This window comes from Hypanus sabinus, chromosome 6, assembly GCF_030144855.1.
Source record: "Hypanus sabinus isolate sHypSab1 chromosome 6, sHypSab1.hap1, whole genome shotgun sequence".
NCBI classification, from domain to species: domain Eukaryota; kingdom Metazoa; phylum Chordata; class Chondrichthyes; order Myliobatiformes; family Dasyatidae; genus Hypanus; species Hypanus sabinus.
In genome coordinates this window covers 70,979,755-70,992,299 of record NC_082711.1, presented here as the reverse complement: position 1 = coordinate 70,992,299, position 12,545 = coordinate 70,979,755, and the positions used below count along the sequence as shown (strand labels likewise).

The 12,545-nt window shown below is 37.5% G+C and overlaps 1 protein-coding gene across 19 annotated transcripts in view; it reads left to right on the top strand.

Annotated features, from left to right (window-relative positions):
* Positions 1-12,545, top strand: part of tpk1 (thiamin pyrophosphokinase 1) — a 364,043-nt gene that overhangs the window by 38,938 nt on the left and 312,560 nt on the right. For 12 of the 19 annotated variants that reach the window (XR_009512677.1, XM_059972399.1, XM_059972397.1 and 9 more), the window contains 2 exons: positions 3,412-3,498; positions 4,702-4,771. The exons of 5 other annotated variants lie outside the window; for them this stretch is intronic. The gene's annotated coding sequence lies outside the window, so the exon portion shown is untranslated. The remainder of the gene's footprint in view (positions 1-3,411; positions 3,499-4,701; positions 4,772-12,545) is intronic. 2 more of the 19 variants (XM_059972402.1, XM_059972394.1) reach the window with 1 other exon arrangement.

Here is a 12,545-nt window from a genome sequence, read left to right as displayed (position 1 = left end):
GCGCTGGGAAGTGGGTTGCCACAAACGTGCAAGTTTGTTGTTAAGAAACTTGTACAAATATTTTTGCCATTTACAAACATTTTGAGTATATTTTTTCTCTCTAAAATTGCACTGTTGGTAGGAGACTTGGTGGTGGTTTTGCAATTCCAGCTAAAAGGGTGTTTAGGAAATATTCATTACCAGTTATCAAGCTAACTCATTTGTTCGCCTGATTTTTTACTTTTCTTTCACAGGATCTAGGTGTTGCTGGCATGATCAGCATTAGCCTTAATTATTCATGATGTGGAGTGGGTGATGCTGCAGTCTATTTCATGGTAAGGTGTGGTGTAAGTGGAGCTAGATGTTTTCAGGATATAGCAAAGAGCTTATTTCTGAGATGGTTGAGGCACAGAATTCCCTCAGGTGATGCATTGTTACAGTCCTCACATTTCACTCATTGATCCACAATGACTGGAACTATCTTGTGCAGTTGGATGAAGGAATGCAGAGCAAAGCACTCTGCAGGTCAAGTAGTATTTGCAGAAAAGAGAACATTGTAAGTTCTACTTTTTGAGATTTGTTGTAAAAGCACCTGGGTAACCAAGCTTTGATTGAATTCTCTTAATATCTTCATCTTAGACTTGGCATTAGTTTTGCCTAATTATTCTTCTGTGAAATACCTTGCTGAAATACTTCTGAGATGAAGAACGTCTGTATTTTTAATTTTGCACCTGTGCAGAAATGGCTATAAATAAATAAGCTGGCGTGCAGCTTTCTGGGATAGTAAATATTGCTGGGAACATTTCTGTCCAGTTTGCAGGTTTGAAAGGAAGAGGTCTACTAGGATGCTGCCTGGATTAGAGGGCATGTGATATAAGGAGAGGTTGGACAAACTGGGGTTGTTTTCTCTGGAGCAGAGACCTGAGCGAAGTTTATAACATTATGAGAGACATAGATAGCGGGTATCTTTTTCCAAGGTTGAAACGTCTAGTGCTGGAGAACATGTATTTAGAGTGTGGGGTGGTAAGTTCAAAGGAGATGAGCAGGGCAGGTTACTGAGTTTTGGTACCTGGAATGCACTGACATATTGGTAGTGCAAGCATCTATGACAGAGGTGCTTGAAAGGCACTTTACTGTAGATACGCATCTGACTGTACAGAGAACGGAGGGATACAGACATCATCTCATTTCAGTAGTTTTCACAACGTTATGGGCTAAAAGGCCTGTTCCAGAGTTGTCTGTTTAATAACAAAATTATAAAACTGTGAGTAAAAGCAGAAAGTGCTGGAAATGCGCATCAGGTCAGGCCCCAACAATGGAAAGAGAAACAGTTTTAGCATTTCTGTTCGAAAGCCCTTCATCAGAAATGGGAAAGAAAGAAAATATATTATTTTTAAGTTGAAGAGAGGCTGAGAGAGAGGGATGGGACAACTGATGTTGAGGTTGCTGTGGTGACAAGCTGTTGATGGCACCTTCTGGTTATAGATTAATAAAGGGAGGAAGAGAAAGAGGAAAGAAGCAAGGAACCATTTCGGAGCTCGGAAATGCAGGTGAGGGTTTTAGATCAACTAGAAATTAAGGCAGGATATAGATCAACTAGATGTTTAATAAGGACATGTACGAGTACTGCATTTTGGAAGGTTAAATGGAAGAAGGATGTATACAGTAAATGGCAAGAACCTTAGGAGGACTGATGAGCATGAATAGGGATCTTGGGCTCCAAGTCCATGGTTCCCTGGAAGTGGCAATACAAGTGGATGGTGTGGAAAAAGAAGTCGTAGGGTAGGCGTTCCTTCATCAGTCAAGGGATAGCGTTTAAACATCGGCAAATCAGGTTCTAGCTACGTTAAACAATAATCAAGCCACAGTTTGGAGTATTGTGTTCAATTCTTGGTGCCACTGCTATGTTTCCTAGCTGGACATCAGAATTTCTTTAGAAAATATGTAGTAATGCTTGAAGAAACAGCCCAAAAATGAGTTCCTCCAGCAGCTTGCTTTCTGCACCAGGTCCAAGCGCATGCAGTCTCTTGTATCTCTCATTGTGGTGCATGATTAGCCATAATTTGTTGAGCAATTCAATTAAACTCAGACTGATATCTTGTTCTGGTTTTTATATATTCAATATAATGTTGTGTATTTGGGAACATTTAGCATCATGTATTTAATATTTCTGTAATTAACTATTAAGTGATTCTAGCTTGTATTACTTTCCGAATTAAATGAATGTTATTATTCATTATAATTGATTGAGACATCTTTTATGACAATTCAGTGATGTGCCGTAAATAAAATTGAGAGAAAAAAGGCAGGGTACTCTTGCATATTTTTTTTGTTACTTGCTTCTACATTTTGATCAGCGCTCTAACTGCTGGGCATGCTGACTGCAGTGCAAAGACCTGCATCTTCATTGCAGCCAAGTGGAAGAGCTCTCAGTCAGTCGTATCACAGTGGACAAATAAATCTAATATTTCTTTTCACTCACAGTAGATCATTGTGCTTTGTCATTGGAGCCAACAGACTTAACAGGAAAAACTAAGGTGTTAAAGCTTCGCTTTACTGAATGATTTTTCACGGCCAGGGAACACAATTGAAGGAGGCAAAGACAATGTCTGTATCCACTTCCCTGTGTGCTGTTTTCCTATGCGACAGTTTTGACCTCTGCACCGTAGCAGTTCAAGAAATCAGATCACCTCCACTTTCTTGAGGACAGCTAAGGTTGGGCAGCTAAATGTTGGCTCAGCCACATCAATTGAATGAATTTTTAAAAGACTGAATACCAATTGTCATAAACATAGGACTCAGCAGGGTGGGCAGTGGTTTTACTTAGAATTAAAAGAAAAAAACAGATCAGAAATGGGTGATGTAACAGCAATACAATACAAGTGGGCTTTTATTTTTTGGGAAAATAAGAGCTCGCTTTCCTTCCATTGTGGAAGTGCTATAGTTCTCATCAAAACAAGTCTTCACCATGAATGATATAGCCATATAACATGATCACATTGTTCATGAGCAAAATCCCAGTATTTGAGTTTCAATATATGAAAACACTAAAAATTAAAGATTGAATAATACACAAAGTAATTGCATAGGAAGAAAGACCTACTGCATGTGACAAATGGAGGAGGTATGTAAGTAACCTTGTTATTTGCTGAAAATGATGCGTATAGTTAACCCCACAATATTACAAAGTAAGATGACAGGCTTATTCACTAAGAAAATGAGATTGCAGAGATAAGGTATGAACCTGAAACTGTTGAATGCTCAGTATTTTATAATTCACTTTAACATGATGTTTTGATGTAATAATTCTATCTGATGATAATCAGTGATGTTTTACGTGGTTTGCCAATTGTGATTTTAAAGCTTGTACATTCTTTGAATGTACAACTACAACACAAAAACATATTTATGTCAAATTCTTTTGCCTGATAGGTAATAGAAAATGCAATTGCTGTTATTCTTTGGAGGTAAAAGGCAGTGCTCGCTTTACAGCTTCATGCCGTGAATGGCACTTTTCAGGTAAAATGAAATGAAGTCGTTTGAAAAGTCAGAAGTTTTTCTTTCATTTTAGGTTAAGTATAGTAATTCTGCTAAAGTGCACTTTGCTTTTATCCTCTTGACAAATTAGCACTGTGGAAGAGCAATTTACACTCCTGTTGTCAAATACTGAATATTACTGCCACTGTAAATTGTTGGGAAACAGGATTTTTTTTGAGCTGCCAATTAACATGTGCACACTCATGAATATGTATAAAATGGATGGTTAATCCATGAATTTATATAATTCAGTAAACGCTTTGGCAGAGATACAATACATGGTAGAAAGAAAATGCAGATTAGTGCATCACTGAAAGGAGCATAATTCATATCATCGCAAACATTGCTTCTAAATTAATTTTCAGGATCTGAGCAACGATTACCCGTCCCTAATTGCTCTTGAGACTGTGGTTGTGAGCTGTCTTGTTGAATTGTGGCCATTCTTCTTGTGAACCTACAGCCCTCAGTGCTGTTGAAGGGGGATTTCCCAGTGACAGTAAAGGACCAGCAAAGCATTTCCAGATCAGGGTAGTGCATGACCTGGAGGGTAACCAGCAGGCGCTGGTGCTTCTATGCACCTGCATCATTACATGTTGCAGCACTCAAGCATGACATTTTGTCCAACATGTCAATTCTCTGAGCTACTTAATTAGCCCTACTTATCATCTCTGTCACATAAAGTTACTAAAGGAAGGCAAAAAAACAGTGTTGTAACATTTTTTTATGGATTATGCAGTTAGGGGATCAGATTGTTTTTTAACAATAGACCAGTGGTTTTGCGGTTATCATTATTGAGACCAGTTCCTTTACTCCGGATAATGGGAATTTAATTTCCCCAGTGCTCGGGATTCAGTGGTCCATGTTTCTGGCAACTGTCCAGGGATTTAACCACTCAACTACTGCTCCTTGTTTGTCAATAGCAATGTTACCAACCAAAGTATAAGGAGAAATAAGTTCAAAAGTGTAAGGTAGATGAAGCAAAAACCACATCTTTTTTTTTATTTATAAGCTGTCTTAATTTAGAATTCACCATTGGGTTCCAAAGGGCCAGTCGTCAGTTGAGTGGATTTTCAAGTTTTTAAAAATCAAGTGTATAATTTGAATGTATTCTCATTATGGTAACATTTTGAGTAAGTGGTAATCCGAACCTCTTGTATCAATTAACATTGCTGCGTTTCATTACAGCTGTACATCTATTGCTGAAGCACCGTCCAAAGTAGTTTACTCAGCAGCAGCTTGACAATTGTACAATAAGGTAGGTCAATGGCATCTTAGGAAGAATATAATCTCTTTCACTGTCAGTTATGTTTTAAATTACTATACAATTCAATATAATACTTTAATTTGTCCACATTTATTTTAATTGTTTATAATTATTTTATAGTGAATATAAGCAAATATGAAGAAAGACCTAATTGCCAACATTACTCAAATACATCCAATGAAACTGAAACAAAATGCAGATTTTGAGAATAAATCAAGTCGAACTTACTAATAACTTATTTGACTTTAAAGTTGAGTTATTTGTCTTGGCAGGTTAATGCTGAGATCTTTTTGTAGCCCCTGTGAGAAAAAAACGATAAAGCTTTCCTTAACTATTATTTTAGATTTCAGCTTAAAAGTTGACAAGTTAAAGTTAAAATTTTATGGCAGAAATTAAAGATTTTTGTAAATGGAAGTGTCTGTATAAATAGTTCAAAATAGTTGCTTGTTGAATTATACAAGGGGTTTATATGATTATAAGAACTGATAGTAAGTACAATTATAGCAAAAAGGGAATTGAGTGATGTAAAATAAGCCTGTCAGGACACAGATACAAGAAGGGGAGAGATTTAAAGAAGACCTGAGAGGGTAGTGACTATCTGACATGAGCTGCCAGAGGTAGTGATCGATGCAGATAAAAATGCACCATTTAAGAGGTATTTGGATAGGGACTTGGAGGGGAGAGACGTGGAGGGTCATAGGGAAGTGAAACTAACTTGGAGGATGTTGTGGTCGGCATGGGCCATTTGGTTTGAGGGCTTGTTTCCATGGTCCATGACTCTATAAGTTTAAGAAGAATTTATTGTTATTTCACTGAGTCAATAGAAATTCTAGAGCACTTTAGTGGTTTTCTGATTCTAATAAATCTTATTTTTGTATTTGAATTAGAATTATTTCAGGGCTCAACTATTATAGAACAATAATTATGAATTTCCCAACTTTGGAAACATGCCTATCTATTTTCTTCAAGTCGCTGTCAAGTTCTCTTCAGCTATGTTGCGATGTCAGCTGCGGTGCAGAGATAGACAGAGGGGTGAAAGAGGCATCTGGTACTCTTGCCTTCCTCAGTCGAGGCCTCGAGTACATGAGCTGGAATGTCATGTTCCAACTGAACAAATCATCAGTGAGCCCACACTCGGTGTATTGTGTGCAGTGCTGGTCACCCACTATAGAGAGGGGTATGGTTAAACTGGGAAAGATGCAGGAAAGATTTATGATGATATTACAGAGATTGGAAGCTGGGTTGCTGGAGATATTTTTCCTAAAGCATAGAAGGCTGAAGCTTGACTTCGGAGAGGTATATAAAATCATGAGAGAGGTTGATGTGATGGATGTTCTCAGTCTTTCACCAGAGTGGTGGAAAAAGTAAGGAATGTAAATTTAAGGTGAGAGGAGAAAGATTTAAATGGATCCAAGAGAAAGTTTTTCCAACAGAGTTGGGTGGGGGTATATGTTGAATGAGCCACCCATTCATCAGAAAGAATCAAAGTAAATAACTTTTAAATGCATTATTGAATTTGATGGATATAATTTATATTTTTGTTCTTATACTGAAGGTTGCCTTTGCACACACAATGAGCTCAACCTATAAAACGGACATCTCACTGTTTATATGGACCCTTGGAATTATAGTCTGTCCTTTGAATATTTTTATCAAATATTTAAATAATGGGTTTAGGGTGATGATTTCTGCTAAAGTTGTGGAGGAGGGGGTACAAAAGTGTAAATTCTTATCTCATTCATTATTTTGATGCGTTTGTAGTCTCCAGTTGTTGACCTGCTAACCAGTATGTGTCATAAGGGGAAACATGCTCTTCATATCCATTTTATCAAGACCCCATAGGATCTCATATTTTTCATTTAAGCCTCTCTCCATTCTGAAATCCAAACTTCCCTCATAAGGCAACATTTTCATCTCTGGTCTAATAAACCTTCACTGAACTGTTTCCATCATATAAACATCTGCTGTCAAAAGACCAAAGCTCTACGTAGTTCTCTAGATCTGGTTTCACCAGTGTCCTGATAGCAGCTTACCCAAGTGAGTTTGCTGCTTTACTGCTGAAATATTGATAAATGAATGTGGTGGGTCACTGTCATATGGAACCTGCTTCTTGCTGTCCGAACCCATTTCACAGAGGGTTGATGAGATTGATGTGTATTGGTAACATTGGGGTTTGCAGATAAGCAGCTAATTAAATGTTAACAACATTGTTCCAATTCAGATTCATTTATTTCTTATGTGCATGTGGAGAATAGAGAAAATAAGTTCATATTTAATTGTTGTTAACATTTCTGGCACGGCTGGATTTAAGATTAGATAAAGATTTGCTTTATTTGTGTCATGTACATTGAAGCGTACATACAGTGAAATGTGTCATTTGTGTCATCATTTGCGATGGGGGCCATGCTTTCCACACCAACACAGCATGCTTACAGTTTGCTGACCCTAACCCCTATGTCTTTTTAGAAAACGGGAGGAAACCAGAGCACCCAGAGGAAACCCACATGGTCATAGAGGAAATGTAAAAACTCCTTGCAAACAGTGGTCTGGAATTGATCCCAGATCTTCCAATCACTAGCACTGTAAAGCATTACACTAACCACTACGCAACTGTGCTGCCTTAAAGACTTAAAAATTTAAACACTGAAACATTTTTAAATGTTGTATCTGTCATTCTCAAGGCTAAGGCTCTTATGCTACATGACTTAGTACTTCATGGAAACGATATGCTGCAAGATCTCTTTTCTGTAGCTGAACTAAAGTCAAAAATTTTCTAAAGTGTGACTTCAAATGATAATCCAGGTTCAGACAGAGAGTCAGCGCTATCTGAATGATCTGAATGAATGTATCCATTTCCATTGTAAGTGACCTCTCATAGCACCTCATGAATTCAACTATTAATACTTGAAATTCTTCCCTGAGCAGGTACAGTAAATGTATTTTAATTACACAGTACAGTGGGCCGTTAGTCCAATTAATTATGTTATTCATATTAAGAGGCTTGTTGTCCACAACCCTTCATGCCCATCTTGCCATGTGGAGCGTTGCTCCCTCCCAGTGCATCTTAGAAGTCCTGCTGGACTGTGACAGGTGCTGTCCCTGAGACAGCTGAGTGAAGCCGAAATCACTGGGGGGAGTGTAGATGGGTGTGACTAACCAGGGTAGGCTTATTTATTTGAATAGCCACTGCCTGTGCTGTAAACCTTCACTGATTCTGTGGTGATAACTATTAAATTAAAATCAAATTGATCTCAAGTCAGTCTTTTATTTTTCATTTTCTTCAAATTCTGTGCGCAGCAATCACGTTTGAAATCAATGGGGGCACACATTCCATGCCAGGTCTAATTTGAGGAGCATTTTGTAAGAGTAGTGCTGGGGATGCCAAGAAAAATTGGGTCAATTGCAGGCGTCAGATGTGCACTTATGACTTGGTGGTGTAAAAATATTAAAGGATAAAGTGAGAAAGGCTGTGCCCCGATGAAAGCTACAATTATTACTAAGCAACGCAGTGGTTTAATTATTGGGTTTTGGGGCTTCAGGTTTTTGATCCTCCACATCAACCCGGCACTGTGGAGAGCGCATTTGGGAGCAGTCTGTTACTGGATCGAACTCAGGAACTTTTATTCCCGAGCCAGCACTGAAACATACGTTCTTAAACGTTTTATATGCATAGATAGGTAAAATATATACTATATACTAAGACAAACGTTTGACTAACTGACTCTAAATAATACCAGATGTACCTGTTCCAACTTACTTAGAAAGAGAACTTCCGATTTTTTTCAATCCCGATCCACGATAACCCACACACATCCTCCCGTATACTTTAAATCATCTCTAAATTACTTATAATACCTAATACAATGTGAATGCTATGTAAAATAGTTGTTATACAGCATTGTTTAGGGAATAATGACAAGAAAAAAAGTCTGTACATGCTCGAATAACAAATACAGGAAGAGCACTTCCGGGTTTTCTCAATTTGCGGATGCAGAATTCGCGGATAAGGAGGGCCGACTGTATATATTTTTATGTTGCTGATGTCTTCACCATTTCAGATCAGGAAACGAATCGAGAATTTTTTTTCTGAGCAAAAAGATAACCTAATGTGAATAAGTTACTAAATTGTTCATTTTTGTACAATTAGTTGGTGTTGGCATCAATAGTATCACCAAGGTTATATTTATCTGAGGGGGCAGCAGGGAACTCGGCTTTTATTGACTCAGTTTAATTCATGAACCACCTATCAACAGTGAAGTCAGAAGGTCCAAGAAGTGAGAGTCTGATTATCCAAGCTGCAACTCAAGAAGGCCAGGTTGTGAGCTGGGCTGCCAAGATGTAAAGCAGCTCACTTCAATCCAAAAACGAATATTTTGTTGAAATAAGCACCTGAGCAGACTGAGCTTGACATGTGGATGCAGCCTGTTAGATTTAGTTTAGCTATTCGGGATATATTACAGACCTCTTACTTGAGAGTAAGAGGAAAAAAATATTATAACATAACAAAATAGTTATGTTTTGTAACTCCAAAACAGAAAACTAACTGAAAGAAACACACGGAGTCGGGAATAACATGTATTCTAACTTTGTTTTTACTTTAGCGAAACGCGCACTTATGATGTGGTAGCATAATGACGTATGCCACTCACATACTTCTGCATATTACCCATTATGAATTATGTAAACACTCATGTCACTCCAAAAATAAGCGTATTATAGCAATAAAGCTCTGATGTGAGTGTTTATGGTGAGAAATGATTTGAACTCTTCTTCAATCACCATCTGAAGGCTGGCTTTAGCTAAGTTGCCTCTGTTAAAATGCTTTGCTCCAGAAAGGTTTGCAAAGATATTCTCTGTCCTGGACAAGAGGGTATTGATATATTTTCAGTACTGGGTTGATAGTGACCTTAAAATCATCACAGATCCTGCCAGACCCATTCTTCTTGTCTGCTGGTTACATTGGCATTGCCCATGGGCTTCACTCAACCTTGGGAAGCATTCCTTCAGCCTCCATGTGATCTACTCACTCGCTACTTTATCACGGATCGTATAAGGAACCGTGTGGCATTTTCATTTAACACTATTTTACCCTTGATAAGTTTGAGTTTTCCAATGCCATCCTTGAACACTGCTGTACATCACGCAGTACCTTTCTTAATTCACTTTCATTTGAATCTATTGCAGGGGATGTGGCTGCAAAGGATGAATAGATCTCCAATCATGTTGTAGTTGCCTCAGCAAATCATGGCCCCATAATGCTGGCCTTCTGTATTTTTTTTAACAAATACAGCCCAATGTGGCTTGTTGGTTGTTGTATTTCACTGTTACGAATGTCATTCTGCAGGAATTATCTTTTCTCCAGTATAAATTCTTAAATGGATATCTGCAGGACTCAGTTCAGTATCTTTGAAATGTCGTTCATATTAATTTTGTGGAATGACATGTGTCCAAGCCAGTGTCCAATTCCATTTTAATTAATTTGCCATTCACTTCTAACATAAGCTATACTGCTTGTCTGTTGTTAGTTTTCACATTATAAATATCAAGGCTCCCTAGTCCTGTGTCACTCTCATCATTATCAGTGTTTTCATCAACAGCATGCAGATTAGTGCTCTTTGAAACTGCAGCTTGACTTTTTATCATTTTTATTCTTGTGCAGTCCATTTATTTTTGTCTGCCCAATGTGCTGTTTGTGTATGTCTTACTTTCTTGCATTTTCTGCAAGTTTTGCATTAAAACCTGCATTGGTCTGGTGTATGTGAGCCCCTGCCACCATGGTAACACAATTTGTTTGGCCAGGCAGGGTTTTGTTTAGACATTGCAAACTTGCTCACATTCACTTTCATTCCTGACTTCAACTCAATTGCATCTCTGCTCTTTCCATTGGTACAGCTGTTTCAATTGTTCATTTAACTGAAGTTGTGCTTCAGTTAGGAGCCATTTTGAATGTTTTCTTGTAAAATTCCACAAGCTAAATGATCTCTCAGTGCATCATAAAGCCCATTACTGAACTGACAATGCTCAAGCAATCTCTTCAACTCAGCCATGTGAGCTGAAATGGACTTCCCTTTATTTTTATTCTTCTTATGAAATCTAAAACATTCTGCAATCAACAATGGTTTAATTTCTAAATATCCCTGCATTACTTTCACATTATCAACAAAGCTTATTTTGGCTGGTTTAGTTTGAACAGTCAAACTTATAAGCAACCTGTTTGCTTTCCTTCTTATTACACCCCACAAAATTGTTCTTTGCTTCTCATTGGCTATTCCATTTGCTTTAGACTATTGCTCATTCACTCAATATACATATTCCAGTTATCCCTTGTACAATCAAATGCATCTATCTTTCCAATGGAGCTAGCCATTTCAGTTATTTTTATTTGTGATTATTATCGCATGTTACTCACTGTCCATGAATCTATGAATTTGGTCTTTTTTTTGCCTTTTTTAAAATGTTAAAGTCTTGCTGAGCCTTTTTGTTAACTCAAATAGCTCAAAGCACTTCAACAGTAGATAGTCATCTCAGGTTCATTTAAAACTTCCTTCCTACTACAGTTATATTTTGTAACTCCAAAGCATAAAACTAATTGAAAGAAAAAGAGCTGGGAATAAAGTTTGTACTCTGGTATCATTTTTATTTTAGTGAGATGTGCACTTATGACTTGGTCGTGTGATGGCATATGTCATTCACATACTTATACATATAACTCATAATAATTCATGTAAACAACAACGATTGCTTAAACAATGTATTTACAATATTACTCAAATATTAAATACACAAAAAATGGTTAAGTTTAAGACCACAAGGAAGGATAAGATCCACTTTGTGTGCAGTGTACTGTAGAATTGATGGGCAGAAAGATTGATGTCTTCAACTTAAGAAGTGCATGTTGATTCCTGCTTAGTTATTAGCTTTGCACACTGTTGCATTCAGATTGATGTTCATCATTACCTCATCATTGGCTTTCTGTTCAGGTGCATTCAGATTAAGGACTGACCACGGACCATGAAACTGTCTTGCATTTATTTAAATTAATTTAACTGGAAGAAGATTTTAAAGCTGCACATGCTGTAAATTTGAAAAGACTGAAAATGCTGCAGTAGGTCAAGCAGCCTCAGTGGATAGCAAAAGGCAGCTCACTTGAAATTTTTGAATTTAATTGATATGTGTAATCTGCTCTGACTTAGACATTTTAGTTCAGAATTGGCTTGCTCATGGAAGACATGATTGTGATTAATGGGTCTTACTTTAGCTGGTGATCCATGACTGGTGTTGTTCTGCAGAGATCTGTTCTAGGACCTTTACTGTTTGTGATATTTAGATCTTTGGATGAAAACCTGGATGGGTGGATTGATAAGTTTGCAAAATGACACATAAATTGGTGGTGTTGTAGATAATGTTGAAGATTGCCAAAGCATGTGGGGGGAATATAAGTCAGTTACAAATGTGGGCATAGAAATGACAGATAGAGTTTAGTGGTTTAGCTTTTATTGGCTCAGCTTAATTCATATGCCACCTATTAACACTAAAATTGAAAGGTCTGATAAATGTAAAAGGCAAATGGGAGGTGTTGCACTTTGGGAGATCAAATATTAAGAGAAAATAAACAGTTAAAGACAGGACCTTTAACAGCATTGATGCACAAATTTGACCCAAAGAGGAAATAGGCGCAAATTGGAGCTGAGGAAAGGGGAGGGTGGAGTTAGAGAGAGAGAGAAAATGAGTGGAGAGGAGGAGGCTATAAGTTGATAAATAGATC